Source organism: Macaca mulatta, chromosome X (genome assembly GCF_049350105.2).
Source record: "Macaca mulatta isolate MMU2019108-1 chromosome X, T2T-MMU8v2.0, whole genome shotgun sequence".
NCBI lineage: Eukaryota > Metazoa > Chordata > Mammalia > Primates > Cercopithecidae > Macaca > Macaca mulatta.
The window spans coordinates 124,547,519-124,570,290 of record NC_133426.1 but is presented as its reverse complement, the minus strand read 5'-3'; the positions used below and the strand labels follow the sequence as shown (position 1 = coordinate 124,570,290).

At 35.7% G+C, this 22,772-nt stretch overlaps 1 protein-coding gene across 14 annotated transcripts in view; it reads left to right on the top strand.

Annotated features, from left to right (window-relative positions):
- KLHL13 (kelch like family member 13) overlaps positions 1–22,772 on the top strand; it is a 424,794-nt gene that overhangs the window by 239,031 nt on the left and 162,991 nt on the right. The window lies entirely within an intron of this gene.

Here is a 22,772-nt window from a genome sequence, read left to right as displayed (position 1 = left end):
TCTTGGATGTTTCTTTTTTCTCTTAAGATGACAGGGTCTCACTCTGTCACTCAGGCTGGAGTGCAGTGGTGCAAAGTCAAGGATCACTACAGCTTCAACCTCCCAAGTTCAACTGATCCTCCCACCTCAGCCTCCCAAGTAGCTGGGACTACAGGTGCATGCCACCACGCCTGGCTAATTTTATGTATTTTTTGTAGAGACAGGGTTTCACCATGTTGCTCAGGCTGGTCCTGGGCTCAAGCAATCCTCATCGTCCCAATTTGCTGCGATTACAGACATGAGCCACTGCACCTGGCCTCACTCTTGGATATTTCTTAGTGGAAAGGCAGTAGAGCTTAATGGCTATGATCTTGAACCTTGGAATCATAGGCTTGGGTTCAAATCCTGACTGCCTCTTGTTGGGCAACTTGCTTCACCTCTCTGAACCTTGTTTATCTCCCTTGTCAACTATCTCATCTAGTTTAAAGATTAAATTAATAACGCATATAGAGTGCTAAGCACACTTAAGCCACATATGAAATATAACTTTACTTATTATTGACTATTTTCATCGATTTGTGGCTGAATTAGTTGATAACTTGGAGCATACTATAGGAGCTTTGCCAATCATATATGAAGCAGAAATGTGATATTGTGTGTCTTCTTTGTTTATATTGTCTTAATCCTAGCTGGAATGCTGTTTTTCGAATGTGCATCTCGTAAGTGGTGAGTAGACTGTTTAGAAGTAACACTAGTTTTCTGGCAGACGAGAAAGTTTACGGTGAATGCTTGGCTTATTACTTACTCAAATATGGCATCACATTGAATCCAAGAAAAATGTCAGTTTTTAATACAATTAACCCAATATTTATTTAAATGTGATACTGTTTGGTTTAATAGGATTTTAAATTTTAATATCCATTTTGAAGGAAAAGGGATATGCAGGATAACGTATACTATGAACAATGTTGTCTTTTAAACATGAAAACATTTGGTCTTCTGATAATCACAGAGGTCACACATTTTTCTGATTTATCGCTAATTGTTCCAGATTTTAAGTCGCCAAAGAAGAAAATACTGAAGCATTTGTAATAGTTAAGTCATTGAGAAGAGGTATAATTCTGTTGTGAATAATGTCTTTTTATGCATTTTGAGTTGTTATGGTTATTTCAAGTTTTTATCATGATTACTCTAATAGCAAATCAAATAATACTTTAAGAGAAGATAAAAGTTTGATAGTAGCTTTGATGAATGGATAAATCTAAATGGAGTATTGAGAACAGCTTTAGATGTTAGAGGGATAGACTAATCTTTTAAGTTGAAAGTACATGAATGTATCTTTCCTACTTTCTTACATGATGCCCTTTGGTTCCAATGTCAGACAAATGATGAGACAGATAATCCTTGGTTATGAAATGCCACAGGTGCACAGAAGGGAAAAGACCAGGTAACACATTGGTCATATACTGTATATTCACAGGTTTTTGTGACTGTTATTAAGATAATGTATATCCAAGTGCTTGAAAAACTTAGCTCACTATATTGATGAAATATTTATTAGCAGTGATACCTACATTTATAGATAGCTATCATACTCAGTATCATTTGATGATAAAAAGACAATAGTCAAATATATATATATTTTAGAAAAATTAGACTTACTCTACCATTAGGTCATTAGCTGAAACCTTAAATAAAGATAATACCCTTTATTTTTAGAGCATCTTTCTTTTGAAGCATGATTAACTGTCCTTATTCTGTTTATTCCTGTGGAATATGCACAGTGAGTTTAAGTAAATTGCAGAAGGGTTGCATCCTGTGAGGTGGAGCTAAGAGTAGGCCTTTAGTTTCTAATCCAATGCTTTTGTACTAATGATATTAAAAGCTCTTTAGCCCAAAGGATCCTTTAATATCTGTAGCCTTTCAATTGATGGGGTTAAAGCAAAATGTCAGTAGTTGTGATACCTACATTCTATACCTATACACTTTCTTGCACAATTTGGTATTTATCAAAATGAGTTTTGGATTTAGTAAGAATTTTATAAGTACTTTTGGTATCATATAGGTACAGTATCCATGTAAACATTTATGAACAAGCAATTATACATTAAGCACTCTACTAGGAGGTAGAAAATGTGTTCACTGCCCTGAAATAGGTTATAATCTTGCCAGGGGCAACAGAGAACATGAGTCAATTTGATATCGGCCAATACTAATATTATTACCAACCAGCCAGTGACTAATAAATCATTATTGCACTCATTATGAGCCTGGGACCCTTCCAAGTGCATCTGATGCATTGATACACTTAAACCATATAACAATATGATGAGGTAGGAACTATTACTAGCTCCACTTTACAGATGAGGAATCTGAGGCACATAGATGCTGGATAACTTGCCTGTGGTTACACACCTAATAAATATAAGAGCTAGGAATAAAATCCATGTAGTCTGATTCTTGAGTCTATGCTTTTAACCACAACACTTCCTTTCATTCTGTCTCTGACAGAAGCCATTATATAAGAGAGCATGATATTTAAAAAAGGCATGTTAGAAAACAGATTCTAGAGAAATACAGAGAAATGATCAGATGAGGGTGTTAAAGTTGGAAAGATATTTTGAAGAAGGCACTTTTCAAGGAGGTCTTATTGAAAAGCAAGGAACATATTTCTGAATATTTTAATGCCCAAAGCTATGTGTACATATGTGCATGTGTGTGTGCACAGATGCATGTCTGTATATGTGTGTGTGGGCGTGTTTATTTTAAACTGGAAAAAAACTTTAGAGGTTAAAACAAACTGGGAATCTTTTTACTGGCAGCTAATCAGAGCTCTGTTTTTGTGTACAATATTTGACTTCACAATCCTGTGTTGAAAAAAATATTTAACGGCTTTACTAAGATATAATTCACTCATCATACAATTTACCTGTTTAATATAATTCAGTAGTGTTTAGTATACTCACAGAGCTGAGCAACTGTCACCACAATTTTAGAACATTTTTATCACCTCAAAAAGAGAAACTTGCTTTGAAACAAATGTGGCCACAAAGAGGATGGAACTAGTGTGTCTGTTGGTACTACTGCTTCTCTATCAAAATATTCATGATTTATGCTCAGTCTAACAGACCTCATGCCGTTTTTCTGCAGTCTAGCTCCAAATTGCTGTAGAGCTCTTCCTCCTTTTAATTTAATTTTGATCGGTGACAGTCTTTCAAGGGATTATGGATTGATCTAATTTTGAATTCTCAATTCAAGTTGATTGTATATTTGTATTTGTCATAAAGGTATTGATCTTAGTTCTAAATAGCAAAGCCAGACTTGTATTTAAAACAAAACTGCTAAACCCACTAGTATGAGTGGCTGCCTCCTTGTCTGTGTATGCTCTATAATGGGCCAGAGCCAAAGATTTCTGAGAAATTTTATGTGTATACACTGATATTTTTAAATACTTCTAAAGGTTATACCTGGCATAGGTTACTAGTGGACAGATGATAGAGGTAAAAGCAACTCCCCCACACCTTTTGTTTGGCTGGGGCATAGTATTGGGGTGGTGTGTTGTGGGAAATGTCTTTTTTTTTTTTTTTTTTTGAGACAGGGCTTCATTCTGTTTTCCAGGCTAGGATGCAGTGGCATGATCACAGCTTACTGCAGACTTGACCTCTGGGGCTCAAATGTTTCTCCCACCTCAGCCTCCTGAGTAGCTGGGACCACAGGCGCACATCAACATGCCTAGCAATTTTTTTTTTTTTTTTTTTTTTTAGTGGAAATGAGGCCTCGGTATGTTGCCCAGGCTGTTCTTGAACTTCTGGGCTCAAGTGGTCCTCCCACCTTGGCCTCCCAAAGTACTGGGATTACAGGTGTGAGCAACTGCATGTGGCTGAAAAATATCTTATAAAATGTATTCCATGATACTGTGTACAGATAGTATGAAACAACTGGAATTAAAAAAAGTTTGGCCACTGACTTTTCAGCTATTTAGACTTCAAAAAACATACAGTTAGTGTTTATAGTCAAGGACTGTGTTTCTGTCCAGTGGGAGTTACCAAACCAAACATCTGTGTGTGTGTTGGGGGAGGCAGGCTGTTCCCAGGTCTTCAATAAAGTAATAGGCTACAGTCAGTGTATCTTTCAGACTAAATAATTACTATCTCCTTCTATTATTAAAAAATGACCTTCAGACATAATTAAATGTCCTAAAGAACATAAGTGTCTTTTAAAATGAGTTAATCTTAGGTTGTTCTCTTTTTCTTTTTATGATTTTTCCTACTTTTAATTTTACCGAATTTTTCTTTCAGAATGATCTTGAAACGTCATTTTACACTTTTTGGATATTTTTAAATGCCTATTATATACTTGGGTTGTTTCTACTCAGGGGTCAAAGTAGTTTTAGTTGAAATTAAAGTGAGTTGATAAAATGATTTCCTGTGAATCTTAAGTATATTTTTTATTTGCATAGATGGAATTTCTGCTTTGCCATGTATGGCAAAGGTGTAGTGATTTCACAGCTAGTAGGTAGGATAGAATCAATTAAGATGGCACTGCTGTCACTAGAATAAAAAAACGAAGCACACCTTTATATTAATTAGGTGGAGGCGCCTCTTTATGCTAAGCTCAATAGTTGACATCACCTGGAATCAGGGAGTCAGGTGCCGCAGAGTTAAAAACAAAAAGCTTACTTGATTTAGAAATTCTGGCTTGTGTGTATGATGCTACCTTTCCTCACGGCTAGCTTTTGGTTATTAGCCATTGTGATATTGGGCTATGTTAAAAGAGGTTAGAAGCCTGTTCATTTAAGGCAAGCGAAATTGGTCTGGTATAAGAGGGGCATGCTGAATGAGAAAGTATCACATCATTTAGGAGAGAGGATTTTGAGTAATGTGAATATTGAGTTTTCTGTGACTTAATGTATCATTTATTGATTTTAACAAATGAACCTATTACATTATACTCATAAACTATTACTTCACAATAGTTTGATTTTCTGCTTAAATCAGTGCCTAAAATGGTAAAGTCTTAAGTGATTTAGAATGACTCTGCATGTAGGTTAGGTCCATCTACCTGTTTTATAGGGGGATCTGCTTTATCTGCACATAAAGAAGATTCGCTAGCTTTAATTAGCCTTACTATGTAGGGCAGCACTTTGTTTCTCTAATGAGAGAAAATGAGGTATTTTACACAAATTAATTCAACAGAAATTAGCAAGTACTTTCTTTAACCCAGGTGATGGGGATGCAGTGGTGAACAAAGTTCTATCTTCATTCTGTGAGGCACTCTCAGTTTTATATGCACTCTCTTTGATCTTCTCTAAGAACGTTACATTCAAAGGAATAGGAAAAGCGGCAGAAGAAAACACACTCCTTTCCTTTAAGGATGTAATTTAGCATTTGCACACATCACTTTCACACATACCCCACTGGCCAGAACTTAATCCTCTGGTGATACCTAGCTACAAGAGAAGCTGGAAAATGTGGCCCTTCACTACATGGATATGTACCAATCAAAAAATTTATTACTATATGAGCTGGGAAGAACAGATATTGGGGAATAACTAACACTCTCTGCTATACATTGTCCATAATGTAAACCTTTAATCATTCATCAATTTCTTATCTGGAGATATTATCTCTATGACATCAGCTACACATTTGCTTCAGGGTAAAAATTAAAACTTCTCAGCAGAGTATACAAGCCCATCATGACTTGACTCCTGCCTGTACGTCTAGCTCCTGTCTCACCCCATTCAAAGTTACAGCCTTATGGGGACTACTTGGACTTCCCCAAACTGGCCATGCTCTCTTATCACACATTTGTACTTGCTACTTGTATTAGTTTGTTTTCACACTACTATAAAGAAGTATCCAAGACTGGATAATTTATAAAGGAAAGAGTTTTAATTGAATCACAGTTTTGATGGAGGGGGAGCCTCAGAAAACTTACAATCATGGTGGAAGGTGAAGGGGAAGCAAGCACCTTCTTCACAAGGTGGCAGGAGAGAGAAGAGTGACAGAGGGACTTCTAAACACTTATAAAACCATCGGATCTCGTTAGAACTATCATGAGAACAGCATGGGGAAAACTGCACCCATGATCCAATCACCTCTCTCCCTTGACACATGGGGATTACGGGTCCCTCCCTTGACATTTGGGGATTATAAATTGAGATGAGATTTGGGTGGGGACACAGAGCCAAACCATATCATTACTTAGCCTAAACTGCTGACTACTTTTTGTCCTTCAGGGTTCAGTTTAGATAGCACCTCTTCTGGGAAGGTTTTCTTGAGCCTCCTCTACTCCAAACCCCTGTTATGTGTTTCTTTCATGTATTTCCATAGTATTGCTCATGACTCTCTTTAGCAACCTTTATTATAAGTAGTGTTTTTCCTTCTGTATCTCTCTCCCTGGATTGTGAATTCCTTGAGTGAAGGGGCCAACTCAGTTATCTGTATTGTCTGGCATGATACCTGCTCCAGAGTTGAGCTTTAGTTAATGTTTGTTGGTAAGAAAATGAATGAATATTTAGTTTACTAATTATGACTCTTTGATTAAGATGTCAACTCTTCCTATCTACCATCTGGAAATTGCAATACTTAGAGTATTTTCTGGTAGCTAGGACTGGGTAATTTTGTAAAAGGTGTTGATAAAATAATTTGAAATAAACATCAGTTGATTAATATATAAATTATAGAAGGCACAAACAATTGATGTGTAAGAGTTAGGAAGAGCCCTAGGGATCGTTTAATCCAGCCCTTCTAAAAGATTTTAAAAGGACACATGACTAATACATAGAAGGAAGTTAAATTAGTTGCTCAAGGGCCTCCACTTTCAAGGATCTTGCAATATTGTTAGACAGATGATATATATAGACATGAAAGAGGTGATTGAGAAAAAGTTGCCGAAGGAGTAGAAATGATTGGAATAGTCAAGTTAGGTTTGACCAAGGATCTTGGTTTTACAGTGAGCCTTGGTGGCTGAGTAGGATTTTGATATGAGAAGACATTCAAGATATAGGCAATGTATAAATAAAAATGGAAAGACAAGGATATACGGGAGAATTTTGAGATCTCTTTAGTTGAGTGATATTTAGTAGTAAGAGAGAATACAGAAAAATTGGGCTAGAAAATGGAGGGATTTGAATAACAGGCTGCTGAGGGAAATCATTGGCAGTTTTAAGTAGGCGAGTAATACAATTTTTTTATATTGTATCTGATAGGTGGGCTGGGTTGAAGGCTGAATGGGTCATGAAACTGACATATTGTCTAATATGCCATTTAAAAAATATGAACTTAATGGGTTCTCGTTTTTGCTCAAAAGCAAAAATGTGATATACTATCAATTCCCATGATAATTAACATAACGGTGTCAGTGTTTTTCTTAATGGAGAAAGTAAGTGTAAGTAGCAAGCTTATAGTATTAGTATTGCATATGTATTAGTCATGACATACTATAGATAATTGTATACATTCTCATATTACGCCAATAAACTATAAAAATTCCAGAAGCAACTGAGAACGTGGTAGCAGCTGCAGCATCAGCCTGTGCTATTTTGCCAGCCATTCGGAGACTAGGTACATTAACTAGTGGCATGAACTCTCCCGGTGCATTTTGGAGCCATTGTTCAAAAATTGTTTTGTAGAAAGTGAAAATGGTATACTGTATTTTGCCAAAAATTACAAAGAACAATAAGCAGAGCTCTCTATAGTATATTAGGCATCATCTAAAAATGAAAAGCGTGAAGAGAGAACCTTTACTTCGTGTGCCTGTGAGGGAATTTTGACTTTGTATAGACAAAAAGTATGTACATAGAGAAAGATTTATTATATAAATAGTATAGCTCATTTGTATAGTCAAGGGTGAGTGTCTTTTCTTTCTTTCTTCCTTCCTTCCTTCCTCCCCTCCCCTCCCCTCCCCTCCTCTCTCCTCCCCTCCTTCTTCACAAGGTCTGGCTCTGTCACCCAGGCTGGAGTGCAGTGGCACCATCTCAGTTCACTGCAACCTCTGCCTCCAGGGCTCAAGGAATCCCCCACCTCAGCTTCCCAAGTCGCTGGGACTACAGGTGTGTGCACCCATGCCCAGCTAATTTTTTTTTTTTTAAATTTTTATTAGAGACGAGGTGTTGCTGTGTTGCCCAGGTTGGCTGGTCTCGAACTCCTGGCCTCAAGTGATCCACTTGCCTCGGCCTCCAAAGTGCTGGGATTATAGGTGTGAGCCACTTTGCCCAGCCGAGTGTATTTATTTAATAGCTGTGTACCCTTGGACTTAAAATCATGGCTTTAACCCATGGCTGGCTTTAACTTAGGCTTTTGAAAGTCTCTAAGTTTATAGCTTCAGACACATATTAATACTTACTTTTTAGGACCTAATTAAAACAGTTTATATTATCATTTGTCTTTCTCCTAGGAATTGGAAGGAAATTTTCAGTTTAATGAAGTTTTAAGTTGTATTAATTTGAATCTAGAAAATTTGTACAACTTATTTTTTGGGGGAAACCTTCAAAAGCATACATAAAGTAGTGTATGTGAGTGTTAAGCGTAGTACCTAGAATATGATAAGATTTAATAAATGTTAGTTATTATTTTATATAACTAGTATTACCTGGTTATGAAAGGAACTTTGGCTTTTAGTTTCAAATTTATCTTTCTAGCCATTTTATTTAAGACATTTGTACAAGAAGAAATATATAAAGAATGAGGTAAATGACAAATTAGCAATTTAATTGTTATCAATTAGTAAGGGTCACTTTTAGCAGGCAAATTACTCATTATTATGGTCAATTATTTTGGCAAATAATTAAAGAAAATGAAAAAAAAAAAAAAGACCACCAGACTATGAATGACTTTGCCTTTAACTCATGCCGATAGAATTTGTTTTAAAATTGTTTCACTATTAGGAAGTAGCCTGGTTTTGACTAAACTTTTTAAAAAGTTTGTTTGAAATAATTACAGATTCACATGAACTTGCAAAGACAGTATAGAGATGTCCTGGGTACCTGTCACCCAGTTTCACCAAATGACTACATCTTATGTAACTATAGTATATTTTCAAAGCCCAGAAATTGATATTGGTACAATGTATGTGTATAGTTCTGTGACATTTTATCACAGTATGGATTCATGTAACTGCCTTCACAATGAAGATACAGAAATGTTTCACCACAACAGACATAATTTAGAGAACTCAACAGGAGGAGGAAGGAAAGAAAATTTGTTGTATTGATACATATTTTGCTTACCATGTTCTTTCTTCCTTCCTGATGTTCCAACATACCCTCTTTTATCATTTTCTTTTGGTTTAGATATCTTCTTTTAGCTAATAGGGTAGGTATGCTGGCGACAAAATCTTAGTTTTCCTTTGTCTGAGAATGCTTTAATTTCCCCTTTATTCCTGAAGTTTTTTTTTTTTTTTTTTGCTTGATGTAGGATTCTGAGTTGACAGTTCTTACCTTTCAGCACTTGAAAAATCCTGTGTGTCCCTTATGGCCTCCATGGTTTCTGATGAAAAATCTGCTGTCATGTGAATTGTTTCCCTGGTAGGTAAGGTGTTTCTCTCACTGCTTTTAAAATTTTTTATTTTTTAATAACTTTCAAAAGTTTGATTATGATATGGTTTAGAGTCGATTTTCTTATTTTATTTATGTATTTTTAAATTTCAATAGGTTTTTTTGAGGAACAGGTGGTGTTTGGTTACATAAATAAGTTCTTTAGTGATGATTTCTGAGATTGTGTTGCACCCATCGAACAAGCAGTGTACACTGTACCCAGTGTGAAGTCTTTTATCCCTCGCCACCCCCAACCCTTTCTCCTGAGTCCCCAAAGTCTTATGCATCATCCTTATGCCTTTGCATCCTCATAGCTTAGCTCCCACATATGAGTGAGAATACATGATGTTTGGTGGTTTTCCATTCCCGAGTTACTTCACTTAGAATATTCTGATATGTATATAATGATGCTACCTTCATCCAGGTTGCTGTGAATGCCATTATTTCATTCCATTTTATGTCTGAGTAGTATTCCATGGTGTGTGTGTGTGTATATATATATATATATTTATCACATTTTCTTTATCCTAGAATGGATTTTCTTGGGTATATTCTATTTGGGATTTGCATGGCTTCTTGATTCTGTAGGTTTCTTATCTCTTTGAGTACTTTTACAGCCCCACCCTCTTTCTCTCTCCTTCTTCTCTCATAATGCAAATGTTAGATCGTTTGTTATAGCTCTAAGGTCCCTAATTCTGTATTCATATTTTTTTTTTGTTTATTTTATCTCTGTTTTTCAGGTTGGGTAATTAGTGTTGTTCTATTTTACAGTTCACTGATTTTTCCTCTGTCTTTTCCACTCTGCTGTTGAGCCTATCTGTTGAGTATTTTATTACAATTATTGTATTTTTTTTCTTTTAAAGGTTCCATTTGTTTCTTCTTTATATCTTCTATTTCTTTACTGAGACTTTAGTTTTTTCCTGAGACTTGGTTTTAAATGTTTTCATAATTGCTCATTGAAGTGTTTTTATGTTGGCTACTTTAAAATCTTTGTCAGATAAATCTGATATCTCTGTCATCTTGCTGTCAGCATCTATTGGTACTTTCTTTTTTCTTTTTTTTGAGACAGAGTCTTGCTCTGTTGCCCAGGCTGGAGTGAAGTGGTGTGATCTTGGCTCACTGCAACCTCTGCCTCCCTGGTTCAAGAGATTCTTCTGCCTCAGCCTCCCGAGTAGCTGGTACTATACTTGCACGCCACCATACCTGGCTAATATTTGTATATTTTTAGTAGAGATGGGGTTTCACCATGTTGGCAAGGCTGGCCTCAAACTCCTGACCTCAAATGATCCACCCGCCTTGGCCTCCCAAAGTGCTGGGATTACAGGTGTGAGCCACCACACCCAGCCCTATTGATACTTTTTAAATGCAGCTGAGTCTTCCTGGTTCTTGGTATGGCAAATGATTTTTTGATGGCAACCTGGACATTTTGGGCATTATGTCATAAGATTCTGGATCTCATTGAAACTTTTTGTTTTATTTATTTACTTAATTTTATTTAAAATCTTGCCGTATGAATGAAACTTTCTGTCTTAGCTGGCTTCATCTGATACTGCTGTGTCAGGGGAGGGAGGGCACTGCCTCATTACTGCCAGGTGGGTCTAGACATCCAGGTTTCCTAATTGACCTCTCTTGATACCTAAGAGGGTGGTTTTTCCTTACTGGTGGGTGAGGGTGGAAGTTCTGGCTCCTCACTAGACTTCCAGTGATATCTCCCTGCCTGAGAGGGCTAAGATTGCCTTGTTACTGCTTTACACATAGCCTTTACTGACATCATTAGGGGAATGGTCTCTCAGCCACTGGATAGTGGTGAAAGTCCTGGCTCTCCACTGGGCCTCTTCTGACCCCATCCCAGGGCAGAAAGGAGTGTGTTTCGTTACAGCATTGTGAAGGTGGAAGTCTAGGATTCCCACTAAGCCTTTGGTGACGTGGATGAGGGTGCAGCCATATTTTTTTCTGTAGTGTTTAGCTGGAGTAGAGTAATTATTGTCTAAAAGTTTCCTGTCCTGACATTCTGCTCTTTTTCTTGGTTTGTACTTACTGTCATTTCTAGGTTGCCAACTTCTTCAGCTTTATGCCTTGAATATATTAGGCAAATGGAATGCCCAGGAAAATCTCCACTGTGCTATTCCTTGGGTCCTGAGGTCCCTAGCTCATCTGCTTCTTCCTGCCACCTTTCAGAACCATTTTCTGTTTTTATATACAATATCCATGGTTGTTAGCCATATTTTGTAGGAGAAAGAAGGAAAAAATGCATCTCTCTCATCTTTCCAGAGGAATTTTGACTTATTTTGGCCTTGCTGAATTTTTTGTAAGTTATTATAGTTTAATTGTATCTTGAAACCAGAAACTATTCCTTGTCCTAACTCAGGAGACATTTTGGAGTGGCTTTATATTCTCTTTTGCTGCTTTGTCAATAGAGTTATTTAAAGTGATCATTATGTAGGCAACAGTTCCTTAGTTTGTAAGACAAAATGCTAAATCTAAGAAACATGTACCACATATGTGTCTGTTATATCTTTAAGAATTTACTTATTTAAAATCCTGTTTGCGTTAAGGGCAATAAAAGTGAAGTGATATATAGATGACAGATTTCATGAGAGAAAAATTTTGAAGTCAGAATAGGGATGAGTATCATACTGAATTCAGTAATGTATTATGTATAATGCTTAAGTAATGATTAACATATACATTATTGCAGTACTGGTTAACTAGTAATCACATAATTCTCATCAAAACTTTTTAGAGATGTAAAATACTGGCACAGGGTATTGCTTTACATTCTTTGAAACAGTAAATGTAGATTGGATTGAGGGAAAGACTATCTGCTTTAACAATAAATTTCCTAGGTACTTCAGTAGCTTACAGTGAATTTACTTGGCCTCTCTGTTGTATTACTCTTAAAGGAGTTAGATAGTATGGCTTCAAAATAGTATCAGTGGCATTGCTTTCCCCTGCTCTTGCAGTTGAAATCCACTGATAAAGGGGAAGAAGATCCATTGACGGTCATAAGTAAAATTTACCTAAAAGTGTAAAATATTCAGAGCTGAATACAACTCTCTATATATCAGCCCTCTGAGTTTATAGATGAGGAAACTGAAGCCCAGCAAGGTTAAGAGACCTGGGAAAAGCAACAAGCTACTTAGAAGGAACTGGGACTCAAATTCAGATTCCCTGATCCTGGGGCCACTATATTTTCCATTAGCTGGTACAGTGAGGGAAGAATCAGACCTGGAAGCTGCCCTCAAAGAGTCTACTGGAGCAGATGGGAAGGGTGAAAGTAATTGTAATACTTGGTAGAAAGTGACCTTTCCCATAACAGAGATTCAGATAAAGTTTTTTGAAATGTAATTCTTTAAGCATTTAAGATGTGCTTTAATTTTGTATTATGCATACATAAATAAAAGGAAAGAAGTCAGAAATCTTATTTCCAGACTCTTTTAGATAAAGAGGTCCCCAAATTTATTAATTTTTATTTTGAAAAAGTATACTCTTGGGATAAAAATGTGGATGACTATGTCTGGTTTAGAGTGTTTCATAATTTAATTAACCTAAGATAAATTTATATAAGTAAATAGATAAATGAATAAATGTACTCACAGAAGATATATATATATATATATGTCTGTGTGTGTGTGTATATATATATATAATATATATATTTTAAAGAACAGATTCAGTGGGTAGAAGTTTCAAAGAGTTAGATGTCACCTCAGTATAAGGAGATTTTTCTGATAAAGCTATTGAAATATGGAATGGGCCATCTCAAATTATAGGGAGTTCCCATTACTAGAGGTGGTTTAAGGGAAGGCTAGTTAACTTCTTAACAGGGATGAGAGTTTAGAGGGAAATTAAGCATTGTGTAAGCGGCAGGACCAATTTGATCTGGAAGGTTCCATTTCAACTTTGAGATTTTATGATTTGAATTATTTCAAATTTTACCTAAACTTTGGAGACTTGGGCATAGTTTAAATATTGTATTTTTCTCATTTTCGATAAGAGAAATCCTCTATTTTCCAATTTTTAGAGTATTTAAGTGTCATGTCTAACAGTAAAAAATAAAAGTTTTTTTTGTAGAGTAACATCCTTATTTGTTAAGGTTATGTTTTATAATTTCACCAAATTTGTATTTCATCATAGGTACATATAGGGCTAACACATTTTAATACATGCCTCATAGACTGGAAGAATTTCAATGTACATATTTCATATGCTTTCTATTTTTTTTTTAAATTATAAAGCCATCTAACACATGGGAGAACATTTACAGAAACCCAAAATATCCATGAAAAATAAGTCTTCTGTCTCTGGAGTCAGCCATTGTATTGTTTTGTTCATTTGCTTTGCTTACAGATGTTTTCTATGCAAATACAAGCATGTGTGTATATCCTCTTAAACACAAATGGAAGTACATGATACACATTGATTTATAGCTACTTAACAAAACTTTATATTATAGATATTTCTATATCAGGACATAAATACATATCCTTATTCTTTTATTTCTTATATAATTAAAAAATTGAGATATAATTCACATACCATAAAATTCAACTTTTTAAAGTATTCAATTCAGTGTTTCTTTTAGTATGTTCACAAAGTTGTGCTGCCATTACAGTGATCTGATTCTAGAACATTTTCATCAGTGAATGCTTATATACTGTTGGTGGGAATGTAAATTAGTACAACCTCTAAGAAAAACAGTCTAGAGATTTCTCAAAGAACTAAAAGTAGATCTACCATTCAATCTGTCAATCCCACTATTGGGTATCTACCCAAAGGGGGGAAAAAAGCCATATATAAAAAAGACATCCGGGCACGGTGGCTCACGCCTGTAATCCTAGCACTTTGGGGAGGCCGAGGTGAGCAGATAATTGATGGCAGGAGTTCAAGGCCAGCCTGACCAACGTGGTGAAATCCCATCTCTACTGAAAATACAAAATTAGCCAGCTGTGGTGGTGCACTCCTGTAGTCTCAGCTACTTGGGAGGCTGAAGCAGGAGAATCGCTTGAACCCGGGAAGCAGAGGTTGCAGTGAGCCGAGATTGTGCCTTTGTACTCCAGCCTGAGCAGCAAAGTAAAACTCCATCTCAAAAAAAAAAAATTCCATCTTCATGCATGTATTTATTGCAGCACAATTCACAGCTGCAAAGATAGGGAATCAAACTAAGTGACCATAAGCTGATGAGTGGATGAAGAATATATGATATATATATTATATATATATATATAAAATATATATATTATATATATATATCTAAACACACACACCATGGAATATTACTTTGCCATAAAAAAGACTGAAATAATGTCTTTTGTAGCAATGTGGATGAAACAGGAGGCCATTATCCTGAAAGAAGTAACTCAGGAATGGAAAAGCAAATATAATATGTTCTCACTTTTAAGTGGGAGCTAAGCTGTGGGTATTCAAAAGCATACAGAGTGATATAGTGGACACTGGAATCTCAGAAGGATGGAGACTGGGAGGAGGATGAGGGATGAAAAACTGTCTATGGGGTACCATGTACACTATTTGGGTGACAGGTACACTAAAAGCCTAGACTTTACCACTATACAGTTCATCCATGTAACCAAAAGCCACTTGTACCCCCAAAACTATTGAAATTAAAAAAAAAAAAATATATATATCCTTTTACTCATCCCATTTGTTCTATAATAAAGTTTGAATCTGTACTAAACTCTCAAAAAAGGAAAAAAAGAAACCCTGTACCCAATTAGCAGACACTCCTATCTCCCCTCTCCCCAGTTCCTGGCAATTATGATTCTGCTTTCTGTCTCTATGGATTTGCTTATTCTGGACATGTTATATAAATGGAATAATACAATAAATGGCCTATTGTGTCTGGCTTCTTTCCCTTAGCATAACGTTTAAAATGTTCGTCTTAGTTATAGCATGTATTAGTATTTTCTTCTTTCTCTGGATGAATAATTCTACAAGGTATGAATATACTACTACTTATGTTTATTCATTTATCGGTTGATGGACATTTGGGTTATTTTCACTTTTTACTTATTATTAATAAAGCTGCTGTTAGCATTTGTGTACAATTTTTTTTATGTGGTATGTTACCTCATTATTATTACTATTATTTTTTAGACAGAGTCTTGCTCTGTCGCCCAGGCTGGAGTGCAGTGTCATGATCTCAGCTCACTGCAACCTCTGCTTCCTGGGTTCAGGTGATTCTCTGCCTCAGCCTCCTGAGTAGCTGGGACTACGCCACGTGCCACCATGCCTAGCTAATTTTTCTATTTTTTGTAGAGACGAGTTTTCTCCATATTGGCCAGGCTGGTCTCAAACTCCTGGCCTCAAGTGATCCATCCGCCTCGGCCTCCCAAAGTGCTGGGATTATAGGTGTGAGCCACCATACCTAGCCTATTACCTTATTTTTAATCACTCCATAGTGCTGTGTCATTTGAATGTTTTATAATGTATCTAAATAGTCTGCTACATAGAGACATTATAGTTAGGTATGGATTTTGTGATTGATATTGAAAACAGCCTTGCACATTTCTGTGTACAGTTGTGAGATATACGTTGAGAGTTGGAATTTCTGCAGCAAAAGGCATGTGCATTTATAAATATATCCTCATTGCCCCTCAGAGAAGTTTCATTAGTTTATTCCTCTAAGTACCTTTTTCCTCACAATCTTTCTTAAAGTCTTTTGAATCTCTGTAGCATTGTGATGTTCATTTTTATTCCTAATATATTCACACTATTTCTCTTTTTCTGGATCAATCTTTTAAGAAGTTTGTCACTATTATTCAGCTAATAAAATCCTCAGCAACCCAACTTTTTTTTTGAGACAGGGTCTCACTCTGTCATCCAGGCCGGAGTGCAAAGGTGCAATTATAGCACTTCTGGGCTCAAGGGATCCTTCTGCCTCAGCTTCCCAAGAACAGGTAGGACTACAAGTGCATGTGACCACTTCCAGCTAAGTTTGTAAACATTTTTTTGTAGAGACAGAGTTTCACTATGTTGCCTAGGCTGATCTCAAACTCCTGGCCTCAAACAATCCGCCTACCTTGGCCTCCCAAAGTGTTGGGATTATAGGCGTGAGCCACTACAACAACTCACATTTTGATTTTCTTGATCATTTATTGTTTTAGTTTTCTATTTCATTTATTTTTGTTTTTTATTATTTCTACATTTGTACTTTCTTTGATATTTATAACATTGTTTTTGTAGCTTATTAAACTAGATGCATAGTGCATCTATTTTTAGCCTTTTAAAAACGTTTTATTTTGTTTTTAACGGATACATGACAATTGTTCATATTTATGGGATACAATGTGATGTTTTGATACATATATATTATATAATGATCAAATCAGGGTAATTAGGATATCAGTCATCTCAAATATATGCCATTTCTTCATGGTGAGAACATTTGAAATCCTCTCTTCTATTTTAAAATACGTTATTGTTAACTGTAGTCACCCCGCTATGCAATAGAATACTAGAACTTATTCCTTCTATCTAACTGTAACGTTTTGTTGAGCAGCCTCTCCTCATTACCCACCCCCTACTCTCGCCCAGCTTCTGGTAACCACTATTCTGTTCTCTACTTCTATGAGATAAACTTTTTAAAAATTCCCCACTATGAGTGGAATCCTGTGGTATTTGTCCTTCTGTTCTTGTCTTGTTTCACTTACCATAAGGTCTTCTAAGTTCATCCATTTTGTCACAAATGACAGGTTGCATTCTTTGTTATGGCTGAATAGTATTCCATTGTGTATGTATATAACATTAAAAAATTAATTTATCCGTTGATGGACACTTAGATTGATTCCATATTTTGGTTATTGTTAATAGCACTGCAGTAAACATGAGGGCGCAGGTATCTTTTTGATATGATGATATATACATGTGTATACTCAGGAATTGTGATTGCTAGATCATATGGTAGTTTTATTTTTAGGTTTTTGAGGAACCTCCATACTGCTGTCTATATTGGCTACCCCAGGTGATTCATAGAGTCAATGTAATCCTACCAAAATACCAATGATGTTTTTTGCAAAAATAGAGAAAAACAATCTTACAATTTATATGGAACAGCAAATGACCTAGAATAGCCAAAGCTATCCTTAGCAAAAAGAGCAAAACTGGAGGAATCACATTGCCTGAGTAAGGAAAACAGCATGGTACTAGCATAAAAACAAACACATAGACCACTAGAAAAGAATATAGAACCCAGAAAGAAATACACATATTTACAGCCAACTGATTTTAACAGAGGTGTTAAGAACATGCAGTGGAGGAAAGGACAGTCTCTTCAATAAGTGGTGCTGGGGAAATAGGATGTCCATATGCAGAAAAATGAAAAGTAGACCCTTATCTCCCACCATATACAAAAAAATCAAATCAAAATGGATTAAAAAATTAAATCTAAGACCTGAAACTACTACAATAAAACATAGGGGAAGTGCTGTCTGAAATTCTTTGGGGAAAGAAATTTTTGGCTAAGCTTCAAAAGCACAGGCAACATAAGCAAAAATAGACAGATGGGATTACATCACACTGGAAAGGTTCTACATAGCTAGGAAACAAGAGTGAAGAGACAACCTACAGAATGTGAGAGAATATTTGCAAACTATGCATCTGACAAGGAGATAATATCCAGAATATATAAGGAACTCAACTCACTAGCAAAAAAGAAAATAATATGATTAAAAATTGGCAAAAGAGCTGAACAGATGTTTCTCAAAATAAGATATAAAAATGGCCGACAGATATATTAAAAAAAATGCTCAACATCACTAGTCATCAGAGAAATGCAAATCAGAACCACAGTGCAATATCATCTCACCCTGTTACAATGGCTATTATCAAAAAGACATAAAATAAATGCTGGGGACGATGTGGAGAAAAGGGAACTTACATATTGTTGGTGGAGTTGTGAATTAGTACAGCCACTATGGGAAATAGTGTGAAGGTTCCTAAAAAAATCTAAATAGATCTCCCATGTGATACAGCAATCTCACTGCTGACTATATATTCAAAAGGAGGGAAATCAGCATATTGAAGAAATATCTGCACTCCCATGTTTATTGCAACACTATTCACGATAGCCAGGATATGAAATCAACCTAACTGTATGTCAAAGGATGACTAAAGAAAAGCTTATATACACACACACACACACACGTATATATGTATATGTACACACGCACACACAATGGAGTACTATTCAGCCTTAAAAAGAATTAAATCCTGTCATTTGTAGCATCATGGATGGAACTGGGAGTCATTATGTTAAGTGAAATAAGCCAGGCATGGAAAGACAAATATTACATGTTCTCACTCATATACAAAAGTTGACTTCATGGAGGTAGAGAGAAGAATGATGGTTACTAGAGGTTGGGAAGGGTAGCAGGAGGAATGAAGAGAGGTTGGTTAATGTGTACCAACATACAGTTAAATGGGAAGAATAAGTTCTAGTGTTTAATAGCACAGTAGGGTGACTGTAGTTAACAATAATTTATTGAATATTTCAAAATAGCTAGAAGACTTGAAATGTTCCCAGCACAACGAAATGATAAATGTTTGAGGTGATAGATAACTCAATTACCCAGATTTGATCACTGCACATTGTATGCTTGTATCAAAAATGTTATGTGTACCCCCAAAATATGTCCAATTATTATGTATCAATTTTAAAAAAAACAAAAAATCCACTGTAACAAGTGGTATTTGTATTCTTATTTTTTATAGATATTGACAAGTTGTTCCAAAGGTCATGCTCCCATGATGAGTGAGTTTAACTATCTGCCCACCCCCTTGACATATCTGATGTACTTTTTTCTTTGGCACAGGTGTACACACAATTTGATAGAAAAATAATTTATTCTTATTAGGGAGTATTTAAAAATATTTTCAACTTTTATTTTAGATACAGGGTATACATATGCAGGTTTGTTACATGAGTATGTCGCACTCAGGTAGTGAGCAAAATACCCAATAGGTAGCTTTTTAACCCATGCTGCGCTCTGTCCCTCACCTCTCTAGTAGTCTGCAGTGTCTATTGTTTCGATATTTATGTCCAAATGTGCTCAATGTTTAGCTCCCACTTCTAAGTAACAATATGCAGCATTTGGTTTTCTGTTCTTGTGTTAATTCGCTTGTGATTATGGCCTCTAGCTGCATCTATGTTGCTGCAAAGGACATGATTTTTTTTCTTTTTTTATGGCTGCATAGTATTCCTTGCTGTCTATGTACCACATTTTCTTTATCCAGTCCACCATTGATGGGCACCTAGGTGGATTCCATGTCTTCGCTATTATGAATAGCATGATGATGAACATACAAATGCATGTGTATTTTTGGTATAATGATCTAATTTCCTTTGGGTATGTATCCAGTAATGGGATTGCTGGATCAAATGGTAACTCTGTTTTAAGTTCTTTGAGAAATCTCCAAACTGCTTTCCACAGCGGCTGAACTAATTTACATTCCCACCAACAGTGTGTAAGTGTTCCATTTTCTCTGTAGCCTCACTGACATCTGTTGTTCTTTTACTTTTTAATAACAGCCATTCTCACTAGTGTAAGAGGGTATCTCATTGTGGTCTTGATTTGCATTTCTCTGATGATTAGTGATGAGCATTTTTTCATATGCTTTTTGGCTGCTTGTATGTCTTTTAAGAAGTGTCTGTTCATGTCCTTTGCCCATTTTTAAAATGGGGTTTTTTCTTGCAGATTGATTTGTTTAAGTTACTTATAGATTCTGGATAATAGACATTTGTCAAATGCATAGTTTGTAAATATTTTCTCCCATTCTGTACGTTGTCTCTTTGTTGATAGTTTCTTTTGCTGTGCAGAAGCTCTTTAGTTTAATTAGGTCTTATTTGTCAAATTTTGTTTTTGTTGCAATTGCTTTTGGGGACTTATCCAAAAATTCTTTGCCCAGGCTGATGTTGAAAAGGGTATTCATGGCCGGGCACGGTGGCTCACGCCTGTAATCCCAGCACTTTGGGAGGCCAAGGCGGGTGGATTACGAGGTCGGGAGATCAAGACCATCCTGCTAGCACAGTGAAACCCCGTCTCTAACTAAAAATACAAAAAAAAGAAAAAAATTAGCTGGGCGTGGTGGCAGGCGCCTGTAGTCCCAACTACTCGGGAGGCTGAGGCAGGAGAATGGCATGAACTCGGGAGGTGGAGCTGGCAGTGAGCCGAGATGAAGATGACGCCACTGCACTCTAGCCTGGGTGACAGAGCGAGACTCCGTCTCAAAAAAAAAAAAAAAAAAAAAAAAGGGTATTCATAGGTTTTCTTCTACACTTTTTATACTTTGAGTTCTTTTTAATCCATTTTGAATTATTTTTGTATATGGTGAAAGGCAAGTATCCAGTTTCATTCTTTTGCATATGGCTAATCAATTATCCCAGCACCATTTATTGAATAGGGAGTCCTTTTCCCATTGCTAGTATTTGTTGGCCTTGTCAAAGATATGATGATTGTAGGTATGTGGCTTTATTTCTGAGTTTTCTATTCTGTTCCATTGGTCTATGTGTCTGTTTTTGTACCAGTACTATGCTATTTTGGTTATGTAGCCTTATAGTATAATTTGAAATCAGGTAGTGTGATGCCTCTGGCTTTTTTCTTTTTTCCTTTTGCCTTGGCTATTTGTGCTCTTTTTTGGTTCCATATGAATTATAGAATAGTTTTTTTCTAATTCTGTGAGGAATAATGTTGGTAGTTTCATAGGAATAGCGTTGAATCTGTAAATTGCTTTGGGTAATATGGCCATTTAAATGATATTGATTCTTCCAATCCACAAGAATGGAATGTTTTTCCATTTATTTGTGTTGTCTTTCATTTCTTTCAGCAGTGTTTTATAGTTCTTGTAGAGATCTTTTACCTCCTTGGTTCTCGGTGTTCCTAGGTATTTCATTTTCTTTGTGACTATTGTAAATAGGATTGTGTTCTTGATTCGACTCTCAGCCTGGGTGTTTTTGGTGTATACAAAGGTTAATAATTTTGGTACATTGGTTTTGTGTCCTGAAATCTTGCTAAAATGGTTTATCAGTTCTAGTAGCATTTTGGTGAAGTTTTTAGGGTATTTTAATGATAGAATTATATCATCAGCAAAGAGGGATAGTTTAACTTCTTTTTTTCCTATTTGGATACCTTTTATTTCATTCTGTTTCATGATTGCTCTGGCTAGACTTCCTATACATCTTTTAAGCCTTATTTTATGTCCTGATATTTAGCTAGAGATGGCTGAATCTTTTCTTGTGCTTCTTGGATATTCACATTTCTTTTTCGGCGAATTTACAATTTCAAATCATTTGCCCTATTTGTGCTTTTCTTTTGAATTTTGTGAATTCTTTTTCTCCTTTGAATTTTTATTCTTAGTCACTTTTGCATATTACTATTATTTTATCCTTTTTTGTTGATTGTCTTTTATTTTTAGATGATCAATTTTACTGTAGTATAATTTACCTGCAATAAAATATGAGATACCCCTAGAAACCTACTAGAATGTCTAAAATTAAAAAAAGAATACCTAACTGACAATGCGAAGGTGCTGGCAAGGATTGTGAGCAAGTAAAACTCTCATACATTGCTGATGGAAGTACAAAATGGTATGAGTACCCTGGAAAATAATTTGGCAGTTTCTTACAAAGTTAAACATACACTTAATATATGATCCAGCAATCTCATTTCAAGGTATTTACCCTAGACAAGTAAAAGCTTATGTTCACAGAAAAATATGTATATAAATGTTTATGACAGCTTTATTTATAATTGCCTTAAACCGAAAACAGTCTGAGTGGTTTTCAACTGGTGATTGAATAAACAAACAGTGGTATATGTACACCAAAAAAATACTACTTAACAATAAAAAGGGACAAAGTACTGATACATACAAAAACTTGGATGAATCTCAAAGGTGTTAATGCTAATCAACTAAAAGAGGTCAGACTCATTAAGGCTAAATATATTATGATTCCATTTATATGACATTTTGGAAAAGGCAAAATTATAGGGACAGAAAACAAGTCAGTACTTGCTGGAGAATGGGGGTGAAAAGTGAGTGATTCAACATAAAGGAAATTTGTACAGTGATGGAATTGTTCTATACTGTATCTTGATTATGGTTGTAATTATGACTATTATATGTTTGTCAAAACTCAGCTGTACACCTAAAAAGTGTGAATTTTTCCATATGTAAATTACACCTCAATACACCTAATTAAAATGTTTAAAATTAAACCCATGTGATTTGTATTATAAAT